Genomic DNA, 17,283 nt, shown 5'->3' on the forward strand with positions numbered 1-17,283 from the left:
CTGGTGTCTACATTTTATCCTATGAACTATGTGTACTTTATTTATCATTATTTTCCAATACCTAAAGACACACAGCAGGGGACTTTCAATCAAAACAAATGCACCTTTTATTGCATGCCCATAGCAAATGTAACAGAAGGATTAGAAAGGCGATAAAGGACAGAGAGAGAGAGAAAGGAGGGTTGGGTTGGGGGAATAGCTACAAACAGGGAGATGAAATCCTCGTGGTCTGGCCAACAGATCCATCTGGTCACATCGGGGAGAATCTCAAAGTCTTTGGTTAACTCGGGGCTCTTTTATAATCTACCGTCGGGAGGGGAGCAGGACGGCACATGGAGGGCACAGTGGAGAATAAATCCATTGGGAACAGGCACAGACAGTCCAGGTCTGAACAGCACAAACCGGTGCCAGCAGTGAGCGGGGCCCGTTGTTTCAGGACTGGTTCCTATGGGAAACATCCCGCTTCCCATGGCAGACATCCCGCTCCAGTCAGGCCAGCACCCCTGCGTTAGAATTTGAAGGGTCTCAGTCTCAGTCCTTGGGGGGGCTTCAATCTCTGTCCTTGACTGTGGTCTTGAGGCAGATGAGGGATCTTTGGACCGTGTCCTACAGAATGACATCCCAAAGCATAAAAAATGTATGCATTTTCCCATAAAATTAAATGCAATGAATTAATAAATGATAACTAATTTTTTCTTGTTTATAATAGTATAATTCTATAATTGTATTAACAAATTTAAATTTTTATATTAAAAAATCTACTTTTTTAGCAAGCAAAAAATTTATTGGTCATTGGTTTTAATTAACAAAATTCCCTTCATCAATTCATTAACCAGTGTGCTCTTGATTTCTCTATCTTTATGGTAATTAGTCCTATTTCCAATCGTTTTCTAATCTTTTTTTTTATCATTTTCACAGAAAGGGTAAAAGGAGCCACTTCGGGGTCCATGGAGAATTTTCTGGGGCACGTTTGTGGCCGTTTTGGGTCTGGGGAGGGAATTCAGGGAAAACTTAGGGTCTGGAGGACACTTGGGGGAGCCGGGTGGGCACTTGGAGAAGCACTCAGGGATTCTGAGGGACAGTTCGGGGTCCGGGGCAGCACTTGGGGGTCCACGGGGACCCTTGGAGGTCAGGGAAGGGAATTTGGGTCCCCTTGGGGGCTCTGAAGGGGCTTTCAGCGGCGTGGAGATTGATGGGAGTTGTAGGCGCGGGTCTAACAGAGTATAACGGGGCCGCGGAGCATCACGGGAGTTCGAGGCGCAGCTGCGATGGCTCTTAGTGAAAGCGCGGGGCATGACGGGAAATGAAGTCCCGGCTAGAAGAGTGCGTGAAATGCGCCGCGGAGCATGATGGGAGCCGTCGTCCCGGAAGTGGCTCCAGCCCTTGGTTTGGGGGTCCGGGAAGGGTCCTGGCGGACACTTCTGCATCCGAGCCGTGACTTGAGATCCTCGGGTAAACATAAACTGTTCGGGAGCACTTGCGGGGAGCTCCGGGAGCTCTAACCGGGCTCTTTAGGGCGGGGGGCTCGGCAGGAGCTTTACGCGCGGGACTGTTCTGAGGGGCTCTGGGGCCGCGGCGGGGAAGAGGAGATAAATTCCCAGATGTGGCTGTACCGGGCATCTGTGGGGTTGGGAGCACTCAGGGTATCCGGGGACGCTTTTGGGGGCTCCCGAATGGGCGCTGAGGGGGCATTGAGGGATCCTGGAGGGTCTGGCGGAGACTTAATGGACAAAGCAGTGGCGGGTCCCGGGGTTCTGTGGAGCGCAGGGCATGACGGACGTTGTAGTCCCGGCTCCAAAGGTGCTTAAAGGAGCCGCGGGGCACGACGGGAGTTGCAGGCAAAAAAAAAAAAAAAAAAAAAAAGTGGTGCCAATATCAGGCAGCGCTTCCGAGGTCCTAAACCAGGCGCTGATTGGCTTTGGGCGGTGATGGGCGGGAGTCTCGGCAAATGGGATGCGGTGGAGACGGGAACAGCCCATTCAACTTCTCCAGTCGCTCCCAGTAGAGCCCAGTTCTTCCCCAGTACAGACCAACACAACCCCAGTACAGCCCAGTTCATCCCAAGTAGAACCCAATACAACCCCAGTGCCCCTCCTGTCCCTCCCAGTACAGCCCAGTCCCTCCCAGTTCCCCCCCAATATCATCCACAGGATGCCCCAGTGTCCCCAGTCTTCCCCGCAATGGCCCCATTGTCCCCAGTATGTCCCAGTGTCACCCACAGCGTTCCCAGTGTTCCCAGTATGTCCCAGTCCTCCCCAGTGTCACTCCCAGTATGTACCAGTGTCTCCCACAGCGTTCCCAGGGTCCCCAGTATGTCCCAGTCATCCCCAGTGCTTCCAAGGACAGTTTAATTTCTCACGGTGGCCGTGGCAGCCAGACCCAGCAGTGGGGTCAGTGCAGTGCCCATGGCCACAGCCCCTTGCGGGGCCCAGTGCAGCTTGGGCTGATGATCCACCCTCACAGCTGGCCCAGGGCAGCTCTGCAGTGCCTTTGGTGGCACCTGGGGCTGGCACACAACTGAGCAGTGTGTCTGTTCGCACTGGGGAAACTCAGGAGGTTCAGATTGCTTCAAAAAACCCCAAAAAGGGAAAACCCCTCTTAGGCTGGGTGCAGCCAGCTCTGCAAGCACAGCAGGGCCCAGGGCAGTGAGGACAGACAGGATGGGGCTGGGCAATGTGGAGCAAGGTTGTGCACACTGGGTCAGAGCTCCAGGCACAGCTTCTGTGAGCAGGCCAGAGCTGCTGAGGAGAGACCCTGGGTCAATATCAATCACAGAATGCTGCAATCACCTCTGCTCTAAAGACAAATTAAACAAAAGACACCCTTTAAAATAGGAATGTATATTTTATTGCTGCTCTTTGAAATCTTTCTCCATAACTGGACTAGGAAAACTTTAATGACCCTCTCTGGGCTTTGCTGTTGTTTACATCAAACTCAGTCCTTGACAGTGTCTTCAAAAAACTTCTCAAGAACTCAGAGTTATATTTAGACTCCAAATTTTCTTGGAGTTTTAATGGCTCCCACTGAGGACCATGACTGCCTGCCTCTGCTTGCCCACACAAAGGCTCCTTCTGGGGGACATGCTGCACCACAGCCCTGCCCTGGCAGGGAAATTCCTTTCTGTTTGGGTCCTGTCTGTTTTCCCTATCTCCCACTGCATTAATTCTTTCTTTCTCTGGCGGTTCTCTATTATGCCAAAATGATCCACCATCTCTGAAATCTCCCTTCAATCCCTCCCAGATCTCCTCTGCTGTCCTCAGTTTCCACTCCACTCAGCACAGAGCTGCTCTCATTTGGTATTTCAGAGGGTATAATTTACTCAGGCCTGAGCTGTAGTGAGGGATAACTCCCAACATCACATGGAAATGTAATCCTACCAGTGTAATGTTTATATACAGTCACTAAATGTGAATTACAATTTACCCATTTCCATAAATCACACCCCAAGTTCCCAGATTCAGTCCTTGTTTTCTCTATCCCTGCACCCTTCAGCCAGATGTCTTCATCTTCCCTCCAACCATTCCTGCTGGGAAAGCAGCCCCTGCATGCCTTGTTCCTGTGCTGAAAGTTCCAGGCACAGTAAAAACTGAATTAATTAACCCTTTTGGTATCAGCCCAAGGCTTTGTGTGGGCAGGCAGAGGCAGGCAGGAGGCAGAGCTGTCAGCAAAGGAAGGGCCCAGGCAGGTGGGGCAGCCGGGGGATGCCGACAGCCTGCAGGGACAGAGGCGCAGGGCAGGGACACCGTGGGACAGCCTGGGCTGCACAGGGCACAGGGATGGGCAGCAGCTGCAAGACAGCCCTGCCAGAGCCACCTTGGGCAGCACTTTGGCCATGGCTGCTGGGCCTGGGCCTGAGGCAGGAGCAGGAGACAAGTGACCCTTGCAGGGCTGGGGCCTCATTGCCTCCTTGTCCCTGCTCAGCAGCCTGGCAGGGGCCGCCCCATGCTCCTGCCCTTGCCATTGCACATCCCCACATGCCAGTGCCCATCCCGGGAAGAGCCCTGAGCAAGGAGGGAGGGACAGGATCTGCCTGGCCAGGGGCTGGGGCTCAGGCCTTGGCCCTTTGCATTCCCCAAACACACCCAGGTGTCTCAGCACCAGAGACACCTTTGCCTTGTTTGTCTCCAGCTGTCATCACTGCCTCCAGTGTTCTGCTCTAACTGGAACCTGGGGACTCTTTCCCAGTGGTGTCCCTCGGGGGAGGCATTAAAACTTCAAGAAAATTTGGAGACTAAATTTAACTTTGTGTTATTGACTCTCAAAGACTGAGTCTGATGTAAACAACATCAAAGCCCTGAGAGTGTCATTAAAGTTTTCCTAGTCCAGTTATGGAGAAAGATTTCAAAGAGCAGTAATAAAATATACATTCCTATTTTAAAGGGTGTCTTTTGTTAAATTTCTCTTTAGAGCAGAGGTGATTGCAGCATTCTGTGACTGATATTGACCCAGGGTCTCTCCTCAGCAGCTCTGGCCTGCTCACAGAAGCTGTGCCTGGAGCTCTGACCCAGTGTGGACAACCTTGCTCCACATTGCCCAGCCCCATCCTGTCTGTCCTCACTGCCCTGGGCCCTGCTGTGCTTGCAGAGCTGGCTGCACTCAGCCTGAGAGGGGTTTTCCCTTTTTGGGGTTTTTTGAAGCAATCTGAACCTCCTGAGTTTCCCCAGTGCGAACAGACACACTGCTCAGGTGTGTGCCTGCCCCAGGTGCCACCAAAGGCACTGCAGAGCTGCCCTGGGCCAACTGTGAGGGTGGATCATCAGCCCAAGCTGCACTGGGCACTGCAAGGGGCTGTGGCCATGGGCACTGCACTGACCCCACTGCTGCATTTGGCTGCCACGGCCACCGTGAGAAATGAAACTGTCCTTGGAAACACTGGGGAGGACTGGGACATACTGGGCACAATGGGGCCATTGCGGGGAAGACTGGGGACACTGGGGTATCCTGTGGATGATATTGGGGGAGAACTGGGAGGGACTGGGCTGTACTGGGAGGGACAGGAGGGGCACAGGGGTTGTACTGGGTTCTACTTGGGATGAACTGGGCTGTAGTGGGGTTGTGTTGGTCTGTACTGGGGAAGAACTGGGCTCTACTGGGAGCGACTGGAGAAGTTGAATGTTCCCGTCTCCACCGCATCCCATTTGCCGAGACTCCCGCCCATCACCGCCCAAAGCCAATCAGCGCCTGGTTTAGGACCTCGGATGCGGTGTCTGATATCGGCCCTACTTTTTTTTTTTTTTCCCTGCAACTCCCGTCATGCCCCGCGGCCCCATTGAGCCCCTTTGGAGCCGGGACTACAACGCCCGTCATGCCCTGCGCTCCACAGAACCCCGGGACCCGCCACTGCTTTGTCCATTCATTAAGTGTCCGCCAGACCTTTCAGGATCCCTCAATGCCCCCCAGCGCCCATTCGGGAGCCCCCAAAAGCGTCCCCGGATACCCTGAGTGCTCCCAACCCCACAGATGCTCGGTACAGCCACTTCTGGGAATTCATCTCCTCTCCCCCGCCGCGGCCCCAGAGCCCCTCAGAACAGTCCCGTGTATAAAATTCATGTCGAGCCCCCGGCCCTAAAGAGCCCGGTTAGAGTTCCCGGAGCTCCCCGCAAGTGCTCCCGAACAGTTTATGTTTACCCGAGGATCTCAAGTCACGGCTCGGACGCAGAAGTGTCCGCCAGGACCCTTCCCGGACCCCCCAAACCAAGGACTGGAGCCACTTCCGGGACTACGGCTCCCATCATGCTCCGCGGCGCATGTACAGTGCTTTTCCAGCCGGGACTTCATCTCCCGTCATGCCCTGCGCCTTCACTTAGAGCCATTGCAGCTGCGCCTCAAACTCCCATGATGCTCCGCGGTCATGTTGGATTGTATTAGACCTGCGCCTACAACTCCCATCAATCTCCACGCCGCTGAAAGCCCCATCAGAGCCCCCCAAGGGCCCGCCCGGACCCCGAAGGGCCCCAAATTCCCCTCCCTGACCTCCAAGGGCCCCCGTGGACCCCCAAGTGCTGCCCCGGACCCCGAACTATCCCTCAGAATCCCGGAGTGCCCCTCCAAGTGCCCACCCGGATCCCCTAAGTGTCCTGCAGACCCTAAGTTCTCTCTGAATTCCCTCCCCAGACCCAAAACTGTCACAAACGTGCCCCAGAAAGTTCTCCATGAACCCCGAAGTGGCCCCTTTTACCCTTTCTGTGAAAATGAAAAAAAGATTACAAAAGGATTGAAAATAGGACTAATTACCATAAAGATAGAGAAATCAATTACACACAGTTTAATGAATTAATGTTGGGAATTGTGTTACTTAGAACCAATGACCAATAAATTTTTTGCTTGCTAAAAAAGTATGGATTTTTTAATATAAAAATTAAAATTTAGTAATACAATTATAGAATAATACTATTATAAACAAGAAAAAAATAGTTACCATTTATTAATTCATTGCATTGAATTTTATGGGAAAATGCATACATTTTTTATGCTTTGGGATGTCATTCTGTAGGACACGGTCCAAAGATCCCTCATCTGCCTCAAGACCACAGTCAAGGACAGAGATTGAAGCCCCCCCAAGGACTGAGACTGAGACCCTTCAAATTCTAACGCAGGGGTGCTGGCCTGACTGGAGCGGGATGTCTGCCATGGGAAGCGGGATGTTTCCCATAGGAACCAGTCCTGAAACAACGGGCCCCGCTCACTGCTGGCACCGGTTTGTGCTGTTCAGACCTGGACTGTCTGTGCCTGTTCCCAATGGATTTATTCTCCACTGTGCCCTCCATGTGCCGTCCTGCTCCCTCCCGGCGGTAGATTATAAAAGAGCCTTGAGTTAACCAAAGACTTTGAGATTCTCCCCGACGTGACCAGATGGATCTGGTGGCCAGACCACGAGGATTTCATCTCCCTGTTGGTAGCAATTTCCCCAACCCAACCCTCCTTTCTCTCTCTCTCTGTCCTTTATCGCCTTTCTAATCCTTCTGTTACATTTGCTATGGGCATGCAATAAAAGGTGCATTTGTTTTGATTGAAAGTCCCCTGCCGTGTGTCTTTAGGTATTGGAAAATAATGATAAATAAAGTACACATAGTTCATAGGATAAATCATAGACACCAGCCCTGGGATGGAGAGTGTGCCTCTGTCTGACCTGCTGAAAAGATCTCAGCAGGCCAGAGAAAAAATGTTATAGATAAGAAACAATAAACAACCTTGGAAACCAGAGCCAAAGAACTCAGACTCCTTCTTGGAAACATCAGGCTGGGAAAAAAGGATTCTTGGGGTCATGCCCGACTGCAGGGAACCCCAGATTGGTCTTCTGGGCTGTCTGGGTCAACATCAGAGTAAATCTGGAAGTTTTGCTTTAGCCCATTAAGCCATGGTGCTGGGGTCTTGTCTTTTTCCTGGGTGCCGTCCAACGCTAACCTGGTATTACTCCCTCTAGGGACTGATTCTTTTATCCCTCTGGTCATCAGGGACCTGTAACCTCTCATGTTCCTTCTCCCCTCTTCTTGATTAGGGTCCCAGTCAGGCTCCACTGAAGGCATTGTTTGGTCACCTGGGGGCCCAGGTTGGTTTTCTCTCTCCCAAATTTTCATTCCTTCAGTTCGTATTAATCGAGTCTCTTCCGAAGAAAATAGGATGCTAAAGATGGAGTTCAGTTCTCCCCATGTATAAATATTAGGGCTAAAGATGGATCAATTTGATTTGCGATTCCTACTGGGTCTTCCACTAAATTTCGCAATTCTTTCTTAAAGTTTCCAACTTTGGACGCAGTCAAGGGAGCGTTTATAAATCCAATCTCACTGGCCATCCTGCCCATGGGAACTTCTCTGAGGGGGAACAAGTTTTCACTTTTGCCACTTTGGACCGGGTGTTACAACATCAGCTGTGGAGGCTGACTGGGCAACTGCACTCTTGGGCATGAGATTCTGAGATGTTGTTTGGCTTCTCGTTTGTGCTGGGGGAGGCAGAGCAGGAACTTGGTGGTGAATAAGGGGGTGCATGAGATGGCAGAGGTAAGGGGACGGTAGTGAAGGGTAAAGAGAGTAAGGAGAGGGTGGAGGGGAAGGTGGTGGAGGTATACCTGGGTTAGGAGGTGGTAAAGGAATGACAGCTGGGAGAGGAGGAGGAATTGGGTCCACAGAAAGAGGAACTGGAGGAAGGATTTGAGGTACTGCAAGGGTAGGAGGAGGTAGGTGGTCAGTGGGGGTCCCAGTTTTTGTTAGCCTTCCAGCCTCTTCTTTTACTTTCCTAGCTTGCTTTCCCTCCTTTCATTTATAGACTCTTGTATTTTCCTCCTCTGAGGTGTACTTTAGCCAACAGGTGACGTTCTGTATGTGATGGGCCTTTTGCAGGAACCTGGGGTAAAAAGGGAAGGTGCATCACCTTTGGACAGAGAGGCAGGTAACTCAGGAAATGTTTAAGGATGTTGTTAGGTTATGCAGAAAGAAAATTAGAGGTGAAAGCTTAAGGCTTAACCAGGCCACTTCTGTAAAGGATAATAAAAATGTTTCTATGAATACATCAATAGCAAAAGGAGGTACAAGAATAATCTCCATTCATTACTGGGGGAGATGTGGTTACCAAATATGAGGGAAAGGCTGATGTACCTAACCACTTCTTTGCTTCAGTTTTCAAGAAAATAAGACAGGTTGTCCTTGGGACAAGTGTTCTCCTGAGCTTCTGGATGGGCACAGGGAGCAGAACAGCCCCTGTATTTCAGGAGGAAGCAGCTGGAAACGTGCTGAGCCTCTCAGATTCTCACAGGTGCATGGGATTGGATGGGATCCATGCTAGGGGGATGAGGGAGCTGTGCATGAGCTCCCCAAGCTGCTCTCCATCATTTACCATCAGTGATGGCTCAGCAGGGAGGTCCCAGAGGACTGGAGGTGCCAGTGTGAGCCCATCCCCAAGAAGGGCTGGCAGGAGGAGCTGGGGAACTCCAGGCCTGTCAGCCTGACCTGGGTGCCCGGCAAGGTTATGGAACAGATCACCCTGAGTGCCATCAGTGGGCACCCACAGGATGGCCGAGGGATCAGAGCCAGCCAGCGTGGATTTCAATATCTGCACTGATGATCTGCATGAGGGGACTGAGTCCAGCATTAGCAAATTTGCAGATGATACCAAGCTGGGTGTGAATGTGGATCTGCTGGAGGGTAGGAGGGCTCTGCACAGGCCCCTGGACAGGCTGGATCCAGGGCCCAAACCCAACAAGGTCAGGTTTAACAAGTCCCAGTGCCAGGTCCTGCACTTTGGCCACAACAAGCCCTGCAGTGCTACAGGCTGGGGACAGAGTGGCTGGAGAGCAGCCAGGCAGAAAGGGACCTGCAGGGACTGATGGACAGCAGGCTGGACATGAGGCAGCAGTGTGCCCAGGTGGGCAAGAAGGCCAATGGTCTGGATCAGGAAGGGTGTGGCCAGCAGGAGCAGGGCTGGGATTCTTCCCCTGCACTCAACACTGCTGAGGCCACACCTCGAGTGCTGTGTCCAGTTCTGGGCCCCCAGTTTAGGAAGGCCATGGAGGGGCTGGAGCGTGTCCAGAGGAGGGCAACAAGGCTGCGGAGGGGTCTGGAACACAACTCCTGTGAGGAGAGGCTGAGGGAGCTGGGGTTGTTTATCCTGGAGAAGAGGAATCTCAGGGAGACAAAGCAGTGTCAGGGCACAGGTTGGACTTGATGATCTCCAAGGTCTTTTCCAACCTTGCTGATTCTGGGATTCTCTGGAACCACCCTTGGAGCAGTTGCTGGAGGAGCCCTGGGCCTCCTCTTCAGAAGCTCCAGCAGCCCAGGTCCCTCAGCTTCTCCTGCCAGCCCCAAAGCCCATCCTGTCAGTCCTGCAGAGCCTCTGCAGCTCCTCCTCACTGCCCAGAACAGGGAGCCCCAGAGGCAGACACAGCAGCCCAGATGTGCCCCCCTGGCCTGGGGTGCCTCTGGCAAGGGAGCAGCACCAGGCACTGCAGGAGCCTGCAGACAATTCCTGCAGCACTTGTAGGATGATCGTGGCTGCCCAAGGGACGTTCCCATGGTGCCAGGTCAGGAACAGCAATGCCGAGTGGGGCCAGAGAGGAAAGGGCAAGCAGGGATCGGCTTTGCAGGAGAGGGGACAGCAATGGGCAAGAGGAAGGAATCTGTATCAGGAAAGAAGAAAGAAAGCAAAGGTGAAGCCAAGGAAATGCTCAGGACCGTTTGGGGGTGTCTGCCAGGCAGCCCTGGCTCTGACCATCAGTGTCTGCAGTGACACAGGAAACTCCCAGCTGATGGGAACAAACTCTCTGGCTGACTGCAGAGGCCAGGACAAAGCTGAGTGGTTTCCCTGGTGTCCCCCAGCCCTTGCTGGCCCCAGGGGCTGATGGCATTTGTGCTCCCTCAGGTTCATGTCCCCACACCAACAGCATGGGGGTGCTTCCCCTGCTGTGTGCAATGCAAACAGGGGCTGCTGAGCCAGTGCTGCCGTGTCTGTGCCTGCAAGGATGGGGCACCTGTGTGAGCTGGGGGAGAGGCCAGGGCTGCAGAGGGGGGATGTTGTTGGCAGCTCCATGAGGATGCTCTGGGACGCTGCCCTGGGCTGTCCAGTGCACTGGGGATGGATCAGCCCCTGCTCTGCTGCTCCTTCCCGTCTGCCCCAGGGCCCTTGCAGAGCCCCAGCCATGCTGTTTGCCCCCAGCCTGCCCACGGCCAGCCTGGGGCTGCTCACGGGGCTTTTCTGTGCTGAGCATTGGCCTGGGTGTGTTCTTGAGAGAGCCTGGGCAAGGAGCCTGGAGCCCCCAGGGCCTGGCCTGAGGCGTCAGCGCTGCCCCAGCAGTGCCCATGGCCTGTCCCTGCTGCAGCCCCGGCACTGCCACCCCCAGGGCTGTGCCCGGCCCCGAGAGCATTCAGGCCCTGCAGCAACACCAGGGCCACCAGGGCAGCAGGGCAGGGCCACGGCAGCAGCACTGGCAACACCAAGTGCTGCTGCTGCTGGGCACAGCTGCTGGGCCAGCACTGATCTGCCCCAGCTCTTCACACAGACATTGCTGCTGCAGCTCCAGAGACAGCAACAAAAGGGCATCTCTGCAGGAATCTTTGCTGTGAGAGATCCTGTATTTCTTTTAAAGGCAGCAAGAGTGCAGCCCCCATTGACGGAGTCTGTGGGAACAGGGAAGGTGGAAAGAAAAAAAATGAGAAATGGTATAAAGCGTGATATTCCTTTGTGGACAATGTGAAAAAACTAATACAAAGGGAAAAAAGAAAAAACCACAACCAAAGAAACCAGAATTGTGAAAGATGTTTTTTAATATAAGTGAGTTACAGAAATTTTCCAGCAGTTTAATGTTCTTGAAACCATCCAGTCATCAGTCTCCACACTGCAGCCTTGAGCTCCTGGTTCCTCAGGCTGTAGATGAGGGGGTTCAGGGCTGGAGGCACCACCGAGTACAGAACTGACAGGGCCAGATCCAGGGATGGGGAGGACATGGAGGGCGGTTTCAGGTGAGCAAATGTGGCAGTGCTGAGGAACAGGGAGAGCACAGCCAGGTGAGGGAGGCAGGTGGAAAAGGCTTTGTGCTGTCCCTGCTCAGAGGGGATCCTCAGCACAGCCCTGAAGATCTGCACATAGGAGAAAACCATGAACACAAAACAACACAATGCTAAAGAGATGGCAAACACCATGGACCCAATTTTCCTTAGGTAGGAGTGTGAGCAGGAGAGTTTGAGGATCTGGGGGATTTCACAGAAGAACTGGCCCAGGGCATTGCCATGGCTCAGGGGCAGGGAAAATGTATTTGCTGTGTTCAGCAGACCGTTGAGAAAGGCACTGGCCCAGGCAGCTGCTGCCATGTGGGCACAAGCTCTGCTGCCCAGGAGGGTCCCGTAGTGCAGGGGTTTGCAGATGGACACATAGCGGTCGTAGCACATGATGGTCAGGAGATAAAACTCTGCTGACATGAAGAATATAAAGAAGAAGAGCTGAGCAGCACATCCAGTGTAGGAGATGTTCCTGGTGTCCCAGAGGGAATTGTGCATGGCTTTGGGGACAGTGGTGCAGATGCAGCCCAGGTCGCTGAGGGCCAGGTTGAGCAGGAAGAAGAACATGGGCGTGTGCAGGTGGTGGCCGCAGGCTATGGCGCTGATGATGAGGCTGTTGGCCAGGAGGGCAGCCAGGGAGATGCCCAGCAAGAGGCAGAAGTGCAGGAGCTGCAGCTGCCGCGTGTCTCCCAATGGCAGCAGGAGGAAGTGCCTGATGGAGCTGCTGTTGGACATTGGCAGTGCCTTGGCATGGGGATCTGTAACAAAAGGAATCATGGAATAGCTGTGTTTGGAGAGGACTTTAAATATCCAAGCACAGCCTGGGGGCACTTTCCCCCCACTTCCTGCCCAGGGCTCTGCTGCCTGGAGCTGTCCCTGCCAGCAGCTGCTTCCCTGTGCCCAGGGCTGGGCCCTGCCAGTGCTGCCAGAGCCCAGCCCAGCCCTGGGGGCTCAGCTCTGCCCTGCAGACCCTTCCCAGCTCAGGCACTGCCCAGGGGCAGCTCTGGCTGTGCAGACTCTGATGGCTCTGTCAAAGCAACCCTGAGGAAGTTGGAATAGTGACATTGATGCTGCCTGTGAGGGGCCCTGTGATGACTTCTGTCACTGCCTGACTTGTTTAGATCAGAGATAATTTTTTTTTATTTGCCTCAAGCTGAACTGAAATGAATATCTGTGGTCAATTTCCCATTCAGGTAACCCAAAACATTAGATTAAAAATGCAGGACTTCCCCTTTCCTGCTGCCCCTGCCTTACTATGCTCCCTGTATAATCTACTTGGAAATGTTCTGCAGTTAAATGCTGGGATGGGAGCAGTCCTGAACAATGCAGCATCCTCACCACACAAGGAGAACACTTCCAAGCCTGACCAGCTGTCTCCTCCCACCCAGACCTTGTCCCCCCGTGCTGGGAGCAGCTGCCAGGGCTGGCTGAGAGCTGTCCCTGGCAGGCAGCAGAGTCCCTGCCCCAGCACAGCGCCCTGGGCTGCAGGACCCTGCTCTGCAGGACAGCCCTGGGCACCCCTGGCTGCTCTGCACAAGAGACAATCAGAGAATGTACTCACAGGGTCTGTAGGCACTGGGATGTTCCAGCTTTAGGAGATGGCTCCAGGAGCTGCAGCTGCATTGTCCTGCAGCCAGAGGTTCCTGTGCCAAGGGCTGGCAGTGATTCTGCCCCAGGCACTTCTCAGCACCTTCCCAGCCCTGACTGATTGAAGCTCTCTGTGCCTCTGTGCTGTGCCCAGGGTGGCTGCAGGCAGTGCCCCAGCCCTGCTGGGCTGGCAGAAAAGCTGCTCATCAAGAGAAATGTGCTTTTGAATCTCCTCTTGGTTACCAGGAGCTGCCTCTGTGCCAGGAGCCCAGCCCAGCTCAGCAGCACAGACACAGCACAAGGACTTTAATGAGCCTCTGGGGCTTTGTGCTCAGGCCCTGAACATCAGTCCCTGAGAGGGAGCTGAAGAAACCTCTCCAGAACTCCAAGTCAGAATCCAACTCCAAAGTTTCTTGGACAGTTAATGGGTCTCAGAGAGGCACATGACTGAGAAAGTGTCCCCAGGCAGAGCAGAGAACTGGAGGCAGTGATGACAGGTGGGGACAAAGAGAAGCCAAGTCTTGGTGCCCTGGGGCACAGCAGGGTCTGTGCCACCAAGGGCTGGGAGGAGACACCTTGTCCTGAGGCACTGGGACCTCCTGGCACAGCCCCAGCCAGGCTGGGCACTGTCAGCCCCTTGTCCTGCCCTCAGCATCCTCCCCTAGCCCACATCCCAGTGGCCTCAAGGATCTGCTGGAAGGAGTCCCTGGGGAGCCTTGCTCAGGAATGGCCCTGGGGGCTCCTGAATGCTCCCTGCAGGGACTGCAGGTTTTCCAAAGAACTTTGGGTTTGGCTTTTGTCTTGGAGTCTCTGAGAGGTTTGTGCAATCATGGCCTCTAATTATCTGCTGTAATTAGGCCCATTAGGCCCTGGAGAGGCTTTCTCAGTAACAACACTCAGTAGGGCTCATTAATAATACAGGGTACTCCAGTTGTTTTAAGGTACTTGGTGTTTCCCTTTTGATACAGGCTCTGTGAGAGGTTTGTGCAATCATGGCCCCAGTTACCTGCTTTAATAAGTCTCTTGAGAGCTTTGTACTGACACTCAGTGGGGCTCATTAATGCCTTGAGATACTCAAGTTTTTACGGTACTTTTTGGATTTAAGGATACTTTTATGTACTTTTAAGGTGTTTCCTTCCCAAACTGAGTCTTTGAGAGGTTTTTGTACCATCCTGGCTTCCAATTCTCTCCTACAAGGAATCCATGAGGAGCCTGTGTTGGGTATCTTATCCCCTTTCTCTTTTACAACAAAGATGGAACTGAAAGAATTTTGTAAGATTTTCTAAAATCATCCAAACAAACATGGGACAATTAACAATACAACAAAAACAACCACTAAGGAATCAATAGTCCTGTTTTAGCTAGATATTATCCATCTCTTTAGTCTCTTGCACTGGAAGAGTTTATTCACCCAATCTTTGTTTTCCACTTAAAGCTTCTTGAAGCCTTACTTCAGTACCTGAATGCTCTTGTGGATTGACTCGCAGTGGCTGGAGATGTTCATGCAAAACATGCCCTCAGAGTCTACACAGCCATGCCCATGTGTCCAGAGTAAAAACTCTATCGCTGTTCTGCAAGGTGGCATGTTTGATGGTCTCTGTGTCTGTGAGCAGGCCACGCAATGCGAGGGAGATAGCATTGGTTTGCTTACTTAACAGGCACCCAAGATGGACTAATTGTCCTAAATCTTTAGCTGCAGCCCCCCAAGGTAGTTCAAACAGGGGGTGCTACCATCCAACACCTGGATTAAAGCTTTGAAAGCCATCTCCTTGATATCATCCAATACTTCTCTGGGGATACCTGCTGCTTGATCATCTGCTCAGCTGTGTTGTCCTTCTGCAGCTTGATGGTTGATTGTCAATTCCGCCCTTGCCTCATTATTAGCATAATTTGCTATTAATTCATTTAGTAAACACTTCCATCCCCCTTCCCACAAGGTGTATTCTGTAGGTGGCAACAACATGGTCATAATATATTTTTAAATCATAGTTGGTTAAGACATGCTTTAAACATGGACTTTATTAGGCCATTAAAACAAGGTAAGTCCTTCCTATGGTCTTTAGCTGCCCTACACAGATCCTTGATTTCCCCTCAAACCAATGGCTGATACCTGGGATTCTGCCCCCTTCTTTCATAACATACTGAGGCAATGAGGAATTTCAAGACTGTTTGCCAGTCTCCTTCCTTAATTGCTTTTTTCCGGATCCTTTCCTTGGGATCTTCTGGGGTTGAAGGGTGAGGTGCCTCTGAGGAATCCAAACTGTCTTCCATGGAGGAAGTATATCTTGGAGGGGAAACATTTGGATTAGAAATACTGTGACAGTTGGGCTTACTATCTTTGACCATGGGGGTTATATTGTTTCCAGAGAGTGAGGCAGAGGGCAATGCCATTTTGTCAGGTGTTGGGGAGGAAGGGCCTTGATTTAGGATGGCGGACTTCCAGGGTGGCCTTCTGGGGACATGGCCCAGGGTGAAGGTGGAATCATTGACATTGGGGCATGACCTGAAGTTGTGGGGGTGGAGTCTGGAGGCTCGTTCAGGGCAGAAGAGAAGGTTGTGGTAGCAGGAAGTGGAGGAGCCAGGATGGAGGGAGGATAGTTGGGCTCCTGAGCCACATTCAGGCTCCTTCTGTCTTGAGTGTCCAGGCCACGATGCTCCAAGACTGTGTGGCCATTGCCATCTTGGACCATCGTGGAAGGTCTGAGAAATGCAGGTTTGAGGGAAGGTCCCGAGTTAGAAGTTACCAACGGATTGAGTTTTCAAAACACTGCTTGCTGGTGAAGGGTCTCAAGGATGGCGTGGAAAATGTGAGCATGCAGGGTGCAACCGGGTCCCTTTTGATCGAAAGGTTGTACAGTTTAACTCCCACTGAGTCCCAAAATTCAGTGGTATGGATTTCATCAGCAGAGGCGTCTGGAAAATTTTTAAAGATCTACCTCATGATTGATTTTAATTCATCCTTTCAAAATATTATGACCAGTGAGAATTAACTTAAAGCATCTGTAAATGTTCCTTTCTACTTGGACATCTGGCTGCCCATTTTTCTCTTTCTCCACGTTAGGAGGAACAGCCACCAGAACACACCAAATCAATAATGGGACATGGGTGCATATTTTAAAAACATACTGGGAAAATGGGCAATAAATGTCTTGCATTTCCCCAAACCCACCTGCAATCCTATGCAGGTGAAACCGTCATTGCCCCTGCTGATCCTGGCCAAGGTCCCTCGAAGTAACGATGGATCCACCGGGCCTGGCACAATCCTAAATGCCAGGGAGCACTGACCTATCCATCAGCTAACCCCAGCTGACGTGACTGACACAGGAAGCCCTCAATTTTAGGGTCACTCTTTGGGCGCCAAATGTCACAATGAGAGTGGCTGAAACAAACCTCTCTGGTTCCCTGACTTCAGGGCAAGGGTTTGGAAATGAAAAGGAGCGGGTTCGATGGAGTTGCCCAAAAAGAACTTTAATAACAGGGTGAAAAACAATAATCGTGGAGAAGTCAAGCACAGTATGAGGTGCAGGATCCAAAGACCTGAGACAACAACATATAAACTTGGGGTTAGAACACTCTAGAACAATAACCATATAGGTGAAATAAGTAACCAATAGGGGAGCAGAACTTGGACAGTTTAGCATAATGACACTAAAGGCTTATGGGGGAACTCTCAAACTCACCCTAAGTAAAATGAATGATTCCTAGGACTTGAAACTCATGGCCAATCCTTTTGGAGTAAATCTGGCTGACTCTGAGTTACAGCCAGGCTATCTTTCAAACCGCTGCTTTGCACTGGCCCCTTGGGACCATGCGGCCCAACAGAGCCACAATAATGTCCTTGGTTCCACAAGGCCCCACAGTGTCACATTGGTCCCTTGGATCCATGGTGCTCTGCACTGTCACAGTGGCTCCATCATTTCACAAGGCTCCCAAATGTCACATTGGTCTCCATAGGAAGGAAGCCACAGAGCTCCATGTTTCAGGAGCTGATGAACATCAACCACCAGAGGCCAAGGCAAGCCTGACTTGTCTGTCCTGGCAGGTTTGCTTGGAGCAACCCTTGGATATTTGAAATTATGGATGTGGAATCCTAATGTCAGACATTTGTGCCTGGAGAAGGATGATTTTTTCCGTACAAAGAACAGCACAGAGTGCTTTCCAATGTTTAGAAAACAGGTGAGTCCTGGAACTCGGGAGTGAAAGACCAGCCAGA

The sequence above is a fragment of the Zonotrichia albicollis genome, unplaced genomic scaffold (assembly GCF_047830755.1).
Source record: "Zonotrichia albicollis isolate bZonAlb1 unplaced genomic scaffold, bZonAlb1.hap1 Scaffold_254, whole genome shotgun sequence".
Lineage (NCBI taxonomy): Eukaryota > Metazoa > Chordata > Aves > Passeriformes > Passerellidae > Zonotrichia > Zonotrichia albicollis.